This window comes from Apostichopus japonicus, chromosome 19, assembly GCF_037975245.1.
Source record: "Apostichopus japonicus isolate 1M-3 chromosome 19, ASM3797524v1, whole genome shotgun sequence".
Classification (NCBI taxonomy): Eukaryota; Metazoa; Echinodermata; class Holothuroidea; order Aspidochirotida; family Stichopodidae; genus Apostichopus; species Apostichopus japonicus.
In genome coordinates, this window is record NC_092579.1 from 3,126,444 (window position 1) to 3,139,114 (window position 12,671).

A 12,671-nucleotide genomic window follows, 5' to 3' on the forward strand; every position below is an offset into this window, starting at 1 on the left:
TTATGCGGATGATACTCAATTACTTCTTGCTTTCGATAAGGATGATGTGCCAAATGCTTTTCATAAAATGGAAACCTGTATAAGTGCTGTAAACACTTGGCTTACAACTAATCAGTTGAAACTAAACTGTGATAAAACAGAGTTTATTGTTTTTCGATCACGTTTCTCTGAAGTTACACCTAATTTTCCACCACTTACTGTTGGTAAAGACTCTATTAACATCTCCTCAACTGTTAGAAACCTTGGTGCATATTTTGACCAGACCATGTCACTTGAAAATCACGTTACTAATCTCTGTCGTTCTGCAAATTGGCAACTTAGGAAAATCAGTTTGATGAGGAATTACCTCGATAATAAGACTTGCGAGATACTGGTCCATGCGTTTGTGACATCAAAGCTTGATTTTCTTAATTCACTTTTATTTGGCCTTCCTGATTCGACCATCAAGAAACTCCAAAAGATCCAAAACACCGCTGCCCGTATTGTGAAAAGGAAAGGAAGAAAGTGCCGCACCACCCCACTTCTGAAGGAACTTCATTGGCTACCTATCAGCTACAGAATCCAGTATAAAATACTTCTTCTCACCTTCTGTGCTCATCATCTTGAACGGCCTGTGTACCTGTCACAACTTCTCTTGCCATATACTCCAACTCGCACACTTCGTTCCTCCAACAAACTGTTTTTAACTGTTCCAAAACCACGATTGAAGAACTATGGTTACAGAAGCTTCCAATACTCTGGGTCCTATCTCTGGAACAAGTTACCAGATCACATTCGAACATGCTATAAACTTTCTACTTTCAAAAGTCTACTTAAGACCCATTTTTTCACTTGTTCTTTTGTAAATTAATTTACTTTCTTTGTAAAGCGCTTTGAGCAGTAACTTTTGTTTACTGATTTGGCGCTACATAAGTCTCATTTATTATTATTATTATTATTATTTCAAGAAGTACACTTAAGTACAATGGCAAAGGACACAAAAAATGGTACAAGCCACAACACTGTGAAGGCCGGGCTACACATTGCCTGATAACCTGACCAATCTGTACAGCATTTTACGATGCCATGCTACCCAAATTTCTCCCTGACACAGTGCCACATTGCAAACACCATCAATCATTAATCCTATCGTTATTGCCATGAACACAGATTAATTTTTCTTAGCCTACCACTAAGAACTCCCTATGGCATCTAGAACATCTACGGGATGGTTTTTAATTAGCCAAATGGCCTTAGATCACAACGATGGAAAGACAAGTGCTTGTTGCCTTATCTCTCTGCGATTTAACTCCAGACAAGAATCACAAACTCTACGTCCCTACGTTCATTCCAGAATCAAGCAAGCAGCCAGATGTGATGGGTTCCGCTAGTCATGATGCCGTCTAGCTCTGTTAAACAGCTGGAAACACGACAACATTGCTATACCCAGACGGCACTCGTATTATAATAGCTCTGCATTTTCATCTGGTCTGTAAATAGAAGTGTATCTTCATCAAACTTTCAAAGGTTAATGAATCCAACAATAGATGGTATGACTTCTACATGACACACAGCCACACTCTGTACCTGCTTACTGGTTGAGTGTGCCAGGGGCTGTATTACCAATTAATATAAACTAAGAAAGGACATGAAATGGTGGATGAGACCAATCCATTTTCCTCATAAAACATTTGATAAATTCATCACAAATTTTGACAGCCTATCAAATTCTGTGTTCATATTAAGTCCTGAAACGTCTGACAGAATCTGTTTCTTTAGTACCAAATAAATATTTACATCTAGCCAAACCTACCAAACTTTCATAGCAGAACATACATAGCCTATATTTGAATTAAGAATATGGGCTAATGTTGTCATTTTCATTCATACTTACAGCTAAATGCACCATTCTGCCAAACAAAAGAACACACATCGTTTATACTGCTGTCATATTGAGTTAAAATCTTTGACTGTAAGTGAATCTGTTTTTAATTCCGAGACACAACAAGCTCCACTTCCTTCTTTCCAAATAGAAAGAGGGTAGAGCAAAGCCCAAACAACAATGGTTTGGGTATTAACAAATAGCAATTTACTTGAATATCTCAAATGCTTGGATTTACTTTAGCCTACAGTGCAAACTGGTACAATTCTTGCACTGCACACCTACTAACCCACTTTCTGCCAAATGTACCATTCAGAAACCCTATGCGTGTGTGTTTATATTTAAATAGCCTGGATTTGCATCCAGTTATATTGCCACTTGGTTTAACATTCTTTAACATAGAAATGGCAAAGTAAAATAATTACACTTTACTAATAACCCCAAATAGCCTGCACAATTAGTAAACATCCGCAGGACGGAATCGACAAGATATATCGTTCGTCCATTTCGACTCGTCGAGTTCCTCACCTCCAAACGACAACTGAAAGGTTACGGAAGCACCATTGGGCTGAATACTGCGTAGCGATACATAGAGCGTTGAGATTTTAAACTCATGAGCTGCTCATATTTTATGAATGCATGGCTGACTTGTATAGTGCAAGCGCTTGGGGCATTTTTGAAATATTTAGTACAGACCTGTACAGTATAATTGTGCAAAAATGATATGTCCCTACTCAGAACCTTGTGCATGCTAATACCAAAATGGAACTATTCTGGCAGTATGCTGCTGTACTTGGAGCTACGAGTCTGATGCAAGCCATCGTCAAATTGAAAACGATACCACATCGGGCAGCTTAGTATATTAATAGAGACTTTAACATCACCGTAAACACCGGCAGACGTCTCGATTGATACCGGAAGAGTGGATCTTAGCGAAAATATCCTAAATTACCAGGTTTGGATTTTTACGAGCGACGATACTTACCTGTCTACTCACAACCGGTCAGTAAAGTAGTAAAGGAAGAAAAGTAGATAACAAAGTCTACTCATTAAGATACGTACAGCTCAGACAGTTTAGATGGTACAGCAGAATTTGAAGAGTCAGTGACCGGGGCAATTTGTTAATGGTCGGAAGCAGTGCTAAAACATTATCAGTTAATAGGCTAGGTAGAACAATACCAGTTAATAGGCTAGGTAGAACAATACCAGTTGATACTGTAGGCTAGGTAGATGGGAAAGTGCTATAGCAGAGTAGAGACAGGTAAGAGGAACTAGAATCCTGATGCGAACCCAGCAAGACCATCTCTGTGCTTTCCGTCCTCATTGTACAAACCTACACGGCACAGACGCAACATGATATATCAAACAAACATACCTGGTTATAGTGTTAATAGTGCCTCTATGATTGATCCCAACCAATGTGTAAGTTACCTGCATTTAGCTGGGAATTACTTATATTGATGATTCTATTCAGCCTGTTATTTACACAATTTGCTATGTACATGTGTTAGTGTTTTGTCAATTTTCACACTCAGTTTCACAAAGAACCTTTGAAGTTAAAGCCAGTCTTTAAAGGTCAACTACACACGACTTCAAGGTTTTAATACGTCAAATTTTGTAATAACTTCTTTTCTCGGTGACGTATTCATTCCACAAACTTCTATTCAGACAATGAAGAGGAAAAATGGTACATTGATCCAAAACAACAGAAAACGGGACAGTAGAATGGGTGATACCTGTTCAAAACTAGCTGACCATTTGGGGTGGTTTTAGCATGTTTCGGATTAATACTTCTCCTCTTTAAAGTAATTCCAAGGTACTTGAGCAGAGTATTGTAACATGAAACCCTTGAACACCGATCTGCTGGTACCTGTGACAGGTTGTAAGCAATAGCAAACCGTAGGTATATAAAACGATATATGCAGCCACAGTCACAGTTGGGTTTACGTAGGTGTTCAAAAGCAAATTACTCACATTTCATACTTTGATATCCTTAATGCTTTCGACAAAACAACAAAGGTACTAGTTCAATTATAGCCTTGGTACATCATAAAATTAGGTCTAGTTTAGGTGTTATAGCAACAAAAAGTAACCTTATTTGTTAGAAATTAATTAGCGAGATACTAAATGTGGTTTCCATGGAAGTCATGAAGTCAATAAAAAGAAAAAATTCAATTTGGCAAAAATTAGGTCATAGTTATCTCGATCCAATAACATGTTTTAAATATGTGTTAAGTTATACTGTACTTCCATCAGTTAAGTATCTATTTTATATTTACGTCGATGATGTAACTATAAATGACAAAATACCCTCAAGTTCTTCATTCTATTTAAAATACTTAAATAATAAATATCAGTGGAGTATTCCATACAGTGCACATTGAAGCAGTGCTATTGGTGTTAAGATCAGGGGAGTATGCCATATAGTACTGTACACACCAAAGCAGTGCTATTGGTGTTCACATCAGTAAAGTATTCCATATAGTGCACACTGAAGCAGTGCTATTGGTGTTAAGATCAGTGAAGTACTCCATATAGTACTGTACACACCGATGCAGTGCTATCTATATTAAGATCAGTGGAGTATTCCATATTGTACCTGTACTGTACACACCGAGGCAGTGCTATTGGTGTTAATATCAGTAAAGTATTCCATATGTATAGTACTGGTACTGTACACACTGAAGCAGTGCTATCGTTATTAAGATCAGTGGAGTATTCCATATAGTACTGTACTGTACACACCGAAGCAGTGCTATTGGTGTTAAGATACTGTACTACTATACTTCTATTGAATCTTCTATAGAAAGGTTTATCAAATTTTAAAAAAAGAAACATTAAATATAAACTTACAACACTAACTTCTTATTATACTTTCTGTATAAACCTTTATATCATTAGGCTAGCCATTGCTTTATACTGTACAAGAGCTCATTGTTGCTATCTCTGGATCAGACAGTCGGACAGGACAACAATTATGGCTACTGTATCTTATAGTTAGTACCTTTACCCTTAACCAAAAGGTGGCCAGAGTTTGATCTTTTTCACAAATACCTGCAAACCTGCTCAAATGTAGCTTTGTAAAGTTTGGAGGTAACTGCTAAGCCTGTTAAAATTAACAAGTTTCCACATTTAAAGAAAAAAAGTTGGAATAAAACTGATTGCTATCACCTCCAAAGTTACATATATACTTGATGATCATGAGTGGATATCATGCCCTGAATATGACAGGTCTGAATATACCGGCATTATATATAGTAATTCCCATAGCAACTAGCTAATATTAGACATCCCAGTATGTTGCAGTGATCTATATAATCTTGCTTTAGTGTAGACCTAGAAAAACAAAAGTTTAAGAAATGTGTTGCTCAAGCATCTATTTATGTATGCAGGATGAATAATGACCATTGCCCGTAAATTTGATATGGCTTGTTGCATGTATAATTACTGTTTTGGTATTGAAAAATAAAACAGTATTCATTTCCCTCTTCTTCCTTTACAAACATTTTTTTCTTCTTCTCTTCCTTCTCAATCTCTTTCTTTTCCTTGTAACTTTTCCCTTCGCCCAGATTTTGCATCAAGACGCTGGTGACGACTGCATAACAAGCCCAATGGAGACTCCAAACTGTATTTGATTTACGTGGGTGAATGCAGACACTGTGTATGACCTCGTCCTGTGCAACCATATATACATACACCAGGGAACAGCTATATTTACTAGAGACCTACATACATACATTACAAAACAAGTAGGCAAATGCAAGGTATATTTTGTAAGAAAACACTGGAAATTGCATTAATAAACTGATAAAGAAGTACAAATGCCAGTCCAATCACCCTTCGAAATAGAAGGCAGAATAATATTTAGTGTATGTTCATTTGTGTTACTGTATACTACTGTACATGTTGGCCTACACCATATAATTATAATAATATAATTGCTGTAAATATGCTGTCAATTCCACAGCAATATATGTTTCATTACTGACACTAGGACACATTCATAAAGTGTGTGAATCCTCCCATAACCACATGCACCAATGCACAATACAGTAATATATACACAGTTTACAGTAGTAATAATCCATTCCATAGTTACAGTATGCTCACTACTTAAGTTTAAAGGGACTACGGTATAGAAGAAGGCCCACAATGAAGACCCACTGATGGAACACCCCCAGTGAAAAATATGGAGGGGCAGAAGTATCATTCCGCCCCCCGCTTCGCAAGTCAGAAAACCCCTTTTTCATTTCCAAATGAGAAAAAAATCTCATTTGGAGCATCAAATTGCATCTAAGGCCAGGTGAAAATGCAAAATTATATACAAAATGGAGTGGGTGGGTTGAAGTGTGCTATAAGTCATCACAAGCCGGCCATGCTCAACTTTCACCTTCGAAGAAGATCCTGCTAGGAGCGAAACGTCACTGGGCCCTCTAACTTTTACAATTTACCTATCTACACAGCCTTTTTGCTGTAGAGAAGCAGTTTATTAACATTTTTTTTTCTTTCTCTCTGATGCTCAACTTTTATCACTATATAACAACATTTCTTAACGATTTTTCATTTTAACTCACCTGTGGCCATTTTGAGCATGTCTAGCTATATATTACAGTCAATATTACATAAGTATACATAGTGTTGTCCCTTTAAGAGTGTCTGTTGATGCTTTACAACCGACTCCATATGCAATATTAAAACTTTCTGCATGGTTCCATCAGGATGAATTTTAAAACTCGTCTTTACTTTTAAACAGTTAATAAATTGGTGTCTTAAGGATGACATTTCCCTGACAATTTCGCATTGAACATGATAGCATGAAGACAACCACTGTACAGCTACAGTAGCTCTAGAGAGCATCCTACAGTAATTATGAGCACTCATTGACAGCACTTTGTAAGTATAAAGGCACTGCGTAAACGAAGGGGAAAGTTCTTGTCGATATCTTGCTACTCCATCGTACGTCTGATTACGTTAGTCCTTGGTAGAGAACAGATGGATGAACACGTCCTTGTACTAGCTACATCCACTGGTGGTAACTGAAGGAAATCGACGAAACAGCCACGATAAAAATTATCGTTTTGTAGTTGAGCTATTTTGTGTATTTTTTGTCTTCTATTTAGATACAGTACACTATCTAAGAGTTTCTAAGTCTAACTGACATCATCTTTCAAACTTTCTTGTAAAAAGAAACTCAAGAAATTATTGGTGCATTTGCCATTGATCTGCTTCTGTGTGATTTGAAGATCTGTATGTATGCTAATCTCAACATTTACTGTAGTTGTCCATGGTGTCATCTTAGTTAGTTAAAGTGGATGAAATCAGTAGCTTCCGATTGGTGGATTCAGAATTAAGGAAGAGAATTTTGGGCAGGACACTGGGATGTGGATGGGGAGGGGGGGGGGTTGAGGGGCGCAGCATTAAAACATTGTCAAGTTAGTAGGTTTGCTAGAGGAAAGTGCATAAGAAGACTGGAGACTAGGTTTATAGATAGAAGTGAAGTTAATTTTGCACTTTAATAATAAAAGTAACCGCCTCGGGTAACTGCATCTTCACTCTTCCATGGAATGGCTGTCCAATTCAAGAAGGTGATATGACGATGATGAAGCAAGGAATTGGTAAATTACCTGATCAGCCATATTATCACTAACCAACCAACCAACCAGCCAGCAGCCAGCAGCCATCACCATCTACTTTCCAAACATCCTGTCAGTGATTGGTATTTACAATTATTTACAAATCCCTCTATAATGCCAAAGGTTACTTTACTCTTTAAATGTCAAATGCTATCCCAGTACAATAACCACTACTCAAGATCCAAAGTTATAACAGATCTAAACAAATATTGTGCAGGAATTTGGAGTACTATCAAGACCGAAACAAGCTTCTATGCAAACGACGACACACCTTAATCTGATCTAGTTGACAGACACATTACTAGTTCTCATGATATTTATGAAATGAATTTGGCTATAGAATTATTATCTTAATATCAAGCTGTAATATTGTTACTTGTTTTATAGCTTTAACATTATGCTTCTTTTTTCTTTCTTATTTTCTTATTCCTTTTTATGCACCTGGATTTGTTACTTTCTTGTTCCATACATCAAGGCATTTATCATTCACAAATAAAGCGGATAATACCATTTAAGCTGCTTATATCCAGAGCTGTTTCGAGGATTGCAAACAGAAGAGGGTCTGGTTGTTAGGTCTTTCAATCTGATTCCAATGTAGGGTCTGGTCTTGAGATCCTCCCCTGAAAAAATTAGGTCTACACAGGTTTTGATAAGAACTACTACTAATTCTTTGTGGGGTGGAAGAGGGGGAGGGTGGGGTGGAAGAGGGGGAGGGTGGGGTTGGGGCCTGGGGGGTTGGCCTCTCTTTTTAGCCCTGCTGCAAGCTTAATTATTTTTTGTAGTATAATGCATGTCTGTACACCCTCCATTGTCTCAATATGTAGTTATCTTACCAACACATGAACGTCTGCCATTAACTTTCAGAATCAAAACTACAGTATGATATGTTTCCTGAAAGGTAACAAGGGCAGTATTGAATAACTTAGCATGCATAGACTCGGGATGTGTGACCTGATTAATTCACTTTGGCTTCGGCTTTGAGTACATCGTTTCTTTATGCTGCCATATTGGATGAATCTAACCATAATATTAGTAATTACCGACTTTACAATCCTCATTATAGTAATGGCCGACTTTGCAATCCGCGGTCCCTCTCACAATTATGCAAGGTTGGTAAGAGTGACTCCATAGTTTTCCCTTTCAGAAAACCAAACAGTTATGTTCAACAATTCTAAGGCTTTAAACTGTACCTTGATAGAGCATGTATAGCCAGCCATATTCATTGAATTAAAATTGCCATTCTCATTAAATGTACTGCTTAATAATAATAACATTTCAAGTTAATGACTCACTGCACTGTAGAGAACGATACACAGAACCTATGTAAACTAAACAATAAATGTGAGAATGCAAGAAGGACTGGCTTTAGTAGCCTGGAGGACACTGAATGTTCAGACAATATATACAAACATCTGTAATTTCTTAATCTCTCAAACAATGTGCATGAATCATTACAGCAGTAAATCTGTCATGGACTTACTTATAAGTCAACTTCTTTAACAATACCATGAGCAAATCCTGTCTAAAACTTAAATATCTTCCTGTCATTTTTTTACAAAAAACTGGACAGATGAAAGCAACGAAGCATTATTTTCTTTCTTTGAGAACTTTTGTGAAAGAGATTGAAGGAAGCTCTCTTGTACAGTTCATGAAAAATCTGACCAGAATTAACCTCAAATACATTTCAAGGTAAAGTAGATAAGTTACAAGGCTAGCAATACATCTTGCTGAGAGAAAAAACAAAAAACTCACTAGAGATGGACAGAAGTTACAATGATGGTTTTAAGTGAGAGCACTTTACTTTCACATAAATATCTCCTTCTTGTATTTGGGACATTACCAGGTCTAGGCGTAATACCATAATCAAAGTACGATGAAATTAATAGATTGAAAAATATTGATTTTCAGAAGATTTTTAGGACCCAAGTATAACCAATTGGTCATAAACTTCTAAGTAAATCAAAAGAACAAAAATTTAAGGTAAAATTATAGGCTAAAACACCTAAAGGCTAGCCTGAACAATATAATTGGTTGACAATGAATACCTATACAATGCATTTGGGGAGGGGGTGGGGATGGATGATAATCTGATCCTAGGGCAAATACAAATTAAGAAATGTTGCAAACATAAAGAAAACCTAAATGTGGCAAACATAAAGATGAAAGAAAACCTAAATGTTGCAATAAAGAAAACCTAAATTTCACAAACATAAAGAAAACCTAAATGTCACAAAAATAAAGAAAACCTGTAATAATTGTAAACATTGCCCGAGTGTGGTCAACAAAATTTAAGTGAATAAAGGACAGACATGTAAATGTACTTTCTAGTTTCCAGAATCATAGGATTCCTAACTTGGGAGGGCAAGGGAAAGCGCAGACTGAGTCAACTGGAGTGCATACAGTGCTAGGTCCATAGATCAAAACATGTATACTAAAGAGAAGAGGAGTAAAGTAGAAGGTATATATCTCCTAATTTCTTCCCTTAATTGGCTGTTTGATTCCATCTGTTTGTTTTCCATAATACTGAACACCCCACAATTATTATTTGAGATACATACATGTATTTGAATGAGATACTGTAGTAAGTGGGCCATGACCCAGTTGTAGAGGTCATTGGGATACAGAGCTAAAAGATGAAAACACCATGTCAACAGTGGCATAACAACCAGGGGGGTCGAAAGGAGGCGCAGCCCAGGAGCCTTTGGTGTTCCACACCTACAAAACGGTGCACATCGTACATTGGATTCAAAGTGACAAGTCTATAATCAAGAAGCAGTGTGAACCGAATCCCCCCATTCCTAGTACAGCTCCACAATAGCTCACTTGGGGACTCCATCTACTCCTTGCCCCCCCCCCCCGGCTCCCATGTTAATTGTAACGTTTAATTGCAACTGGGATCCTATCGTGGCAAAAACTTGATTATGTAATGTTAGAACCTGTCAGATTTTAACAGGTCAAAAGAGCGTAATAAATTGTGTCTATCCTGGCCGCTAGCTAAGCAAAGTTCCGACTGGTTGCACTATGTGCCCCGTCCATGTGACTTTGATAGCAAATATTGAATTTCGGAGTGAGCACTTCACTTCTGCATATTTTTTCATCGGCGAGCTTGGCGAAGACGCATCAACCTTGACTTCCAGACGCCACTGGAATGAAATATAACCTTCCTGTGAGAAACACGACAGCTCTTAACTTTACACTTCCGGCCCTGACTTCAAAAGCTAGTCATTCACTTTGACATGTTGTTGATTTGTTAAGTACTTTAGGGCTAATATTCCCGTACATGGTTGGGCGATTGAACACAATGTCACACTATATACAGTCTATCTTCAGGAAAATGTACAAGAGCCATCAACCACCCAGTTATCCACATTTTCCTTCATAAATATACATCTCAGGCAATCTTCCTATTCTTGAAGGACCTTTGTAAAGTTAACTCTTTTTTTATTTTTGAAGGATCTTTGTGAAGTCCATTCTTTCTGATGTTGAAATTCTATCAAGCACTTTATATGCACTAGTTATCATATCCAGCAAGATATATCATATCATGAAGTATGACATCACATATCAATCATACCATGTATGTGACATTTCATATCAATCATGTATCAATTGAGGAATACACTATCATATATCAAACCCCCAAATTGGAAAAGAAACTTATAAATCTGTTCTGTACATCAAATAGTGTATGATGGTACTGTAAGACTACGCTGGTAACACCAAACTAAGTCCGAATGCAAAAAAGACGGATCCATAAGATAACAGGCTACGAATTCTGTAACTTCTAGATACTTTGGAATGATTAGGAAGCAACTGGTCATAGAGGGGGTACAAGTGCTACAGTAGGTTACTGTTTAACTCTAGACACAGTAGAACTAGAGTGTTAAGGTTGCGAGGAGACAGTTAAGTGAAGAAACCAAGTAAATCATTGAACTGGTTACTAAAGATACTATGGTACTATGAAGGTGTATAGTATGATAGACACAGCTAACACAGCTAACTAACTATAGACACAGCTAACCCTCCCTTTCAACAAAAAGGATACTTATCGGTCTGGAAAAGACTGCAAAACTCCACAGAATCCGAATGAAAGAAAATTCCAACGATCGTATAAAGAAATCCAAGACAAAATTCAAGGGAAACTTCCACAAGAATTTTGCGTGTAGACACTTTAATGGTAGAATGAAAAAGGAGGAGTGACCGGGGGGGGGGCCCGGTCATAGAGGGCGCACAGTGTTATTATTTTACCAAGACTTTATAGGCACAGTAGAATGAAGTGCTAAGGTTGTGAGGAGACAGGTAAGTGAGGAGCGAAGTCAATCATGCATGTACATGTGCACACATATATTTGGTTGCATTGATATGAGTATCTCAACTCAAACGTCCGGGTGGCAACGAAAACTTCATCTCAGGTAGAAGGCTCCCTAACACTGGAGTGAGGTTGCATGTTAATCTTGGAAGCTTTATGAAAATATTCTACATCTCAGGTAGGAGGCTCCCTACCACTGGAGTGAGGTTGCATGTTAATCTTGGAAGCTTTATGAAAATATTCTACATCTCAGGTAGGAGGCTCCCTACCACTGGAGTGAGGTTACTGTACATGTTAAACTTGGAAGCTTTATGAAAATATTCTACATCTCAGGTAGGAGGCTCCCTACCACTGGAGTGAGATTAAATGTTAAAGTTGGAGGCTTTTGTGAATATATTCTACATCTCATGTAGCAGGCTTCCTACCACTGGAGTGAGATTAAATGTTAAAGTTGGAAGCTTTTATGAATATATTCTACATCTCATGTAGTAGGCTCCCTACCACTGGAGTGAGGTTAAATGTTAAAGTTGGAAGCTTTTATGAATATATTCTACATCTCATGTAGTAGGCTCCCTACCACTGGAGTGAGATTAAATGTTAAAGTTGGAAGCTTTTATGAATATATTCTACATCTCATGTAGTAGGCTCCCTACCACTGGAGTGAGGTTACATGTTTAAGTTTGGAAGCTTTATGAAAATATTCTACAACCACAACCTAGCTTACAAACATTACAACTGCATTCCAGACATTGCAAGAAGTTGCGCTAGCATAGTTTACATAGCATCTTGAATACATTTATTCAATATTATTTCCCAAAATGCAACCCATAATATTATAATTCTATTTTTTTACAAACAGTCGAATACA

The 12,671-nt window shown here is 37.4% G+C and overlaps 1 protein-coding gene across 3 annotated transcripts in view; it reads right to left on the minus strand.

Moving 5' to 3' along the window:
- Positions 1 to 12,671, minus strand: part of LOC139959570 (ras-related protein Rab-26-like) — a 61,065-nt gene that overhangs the window by 24,143 nt on the left and 24,251 nt on the right. The window lies entirely within an intron of this gene.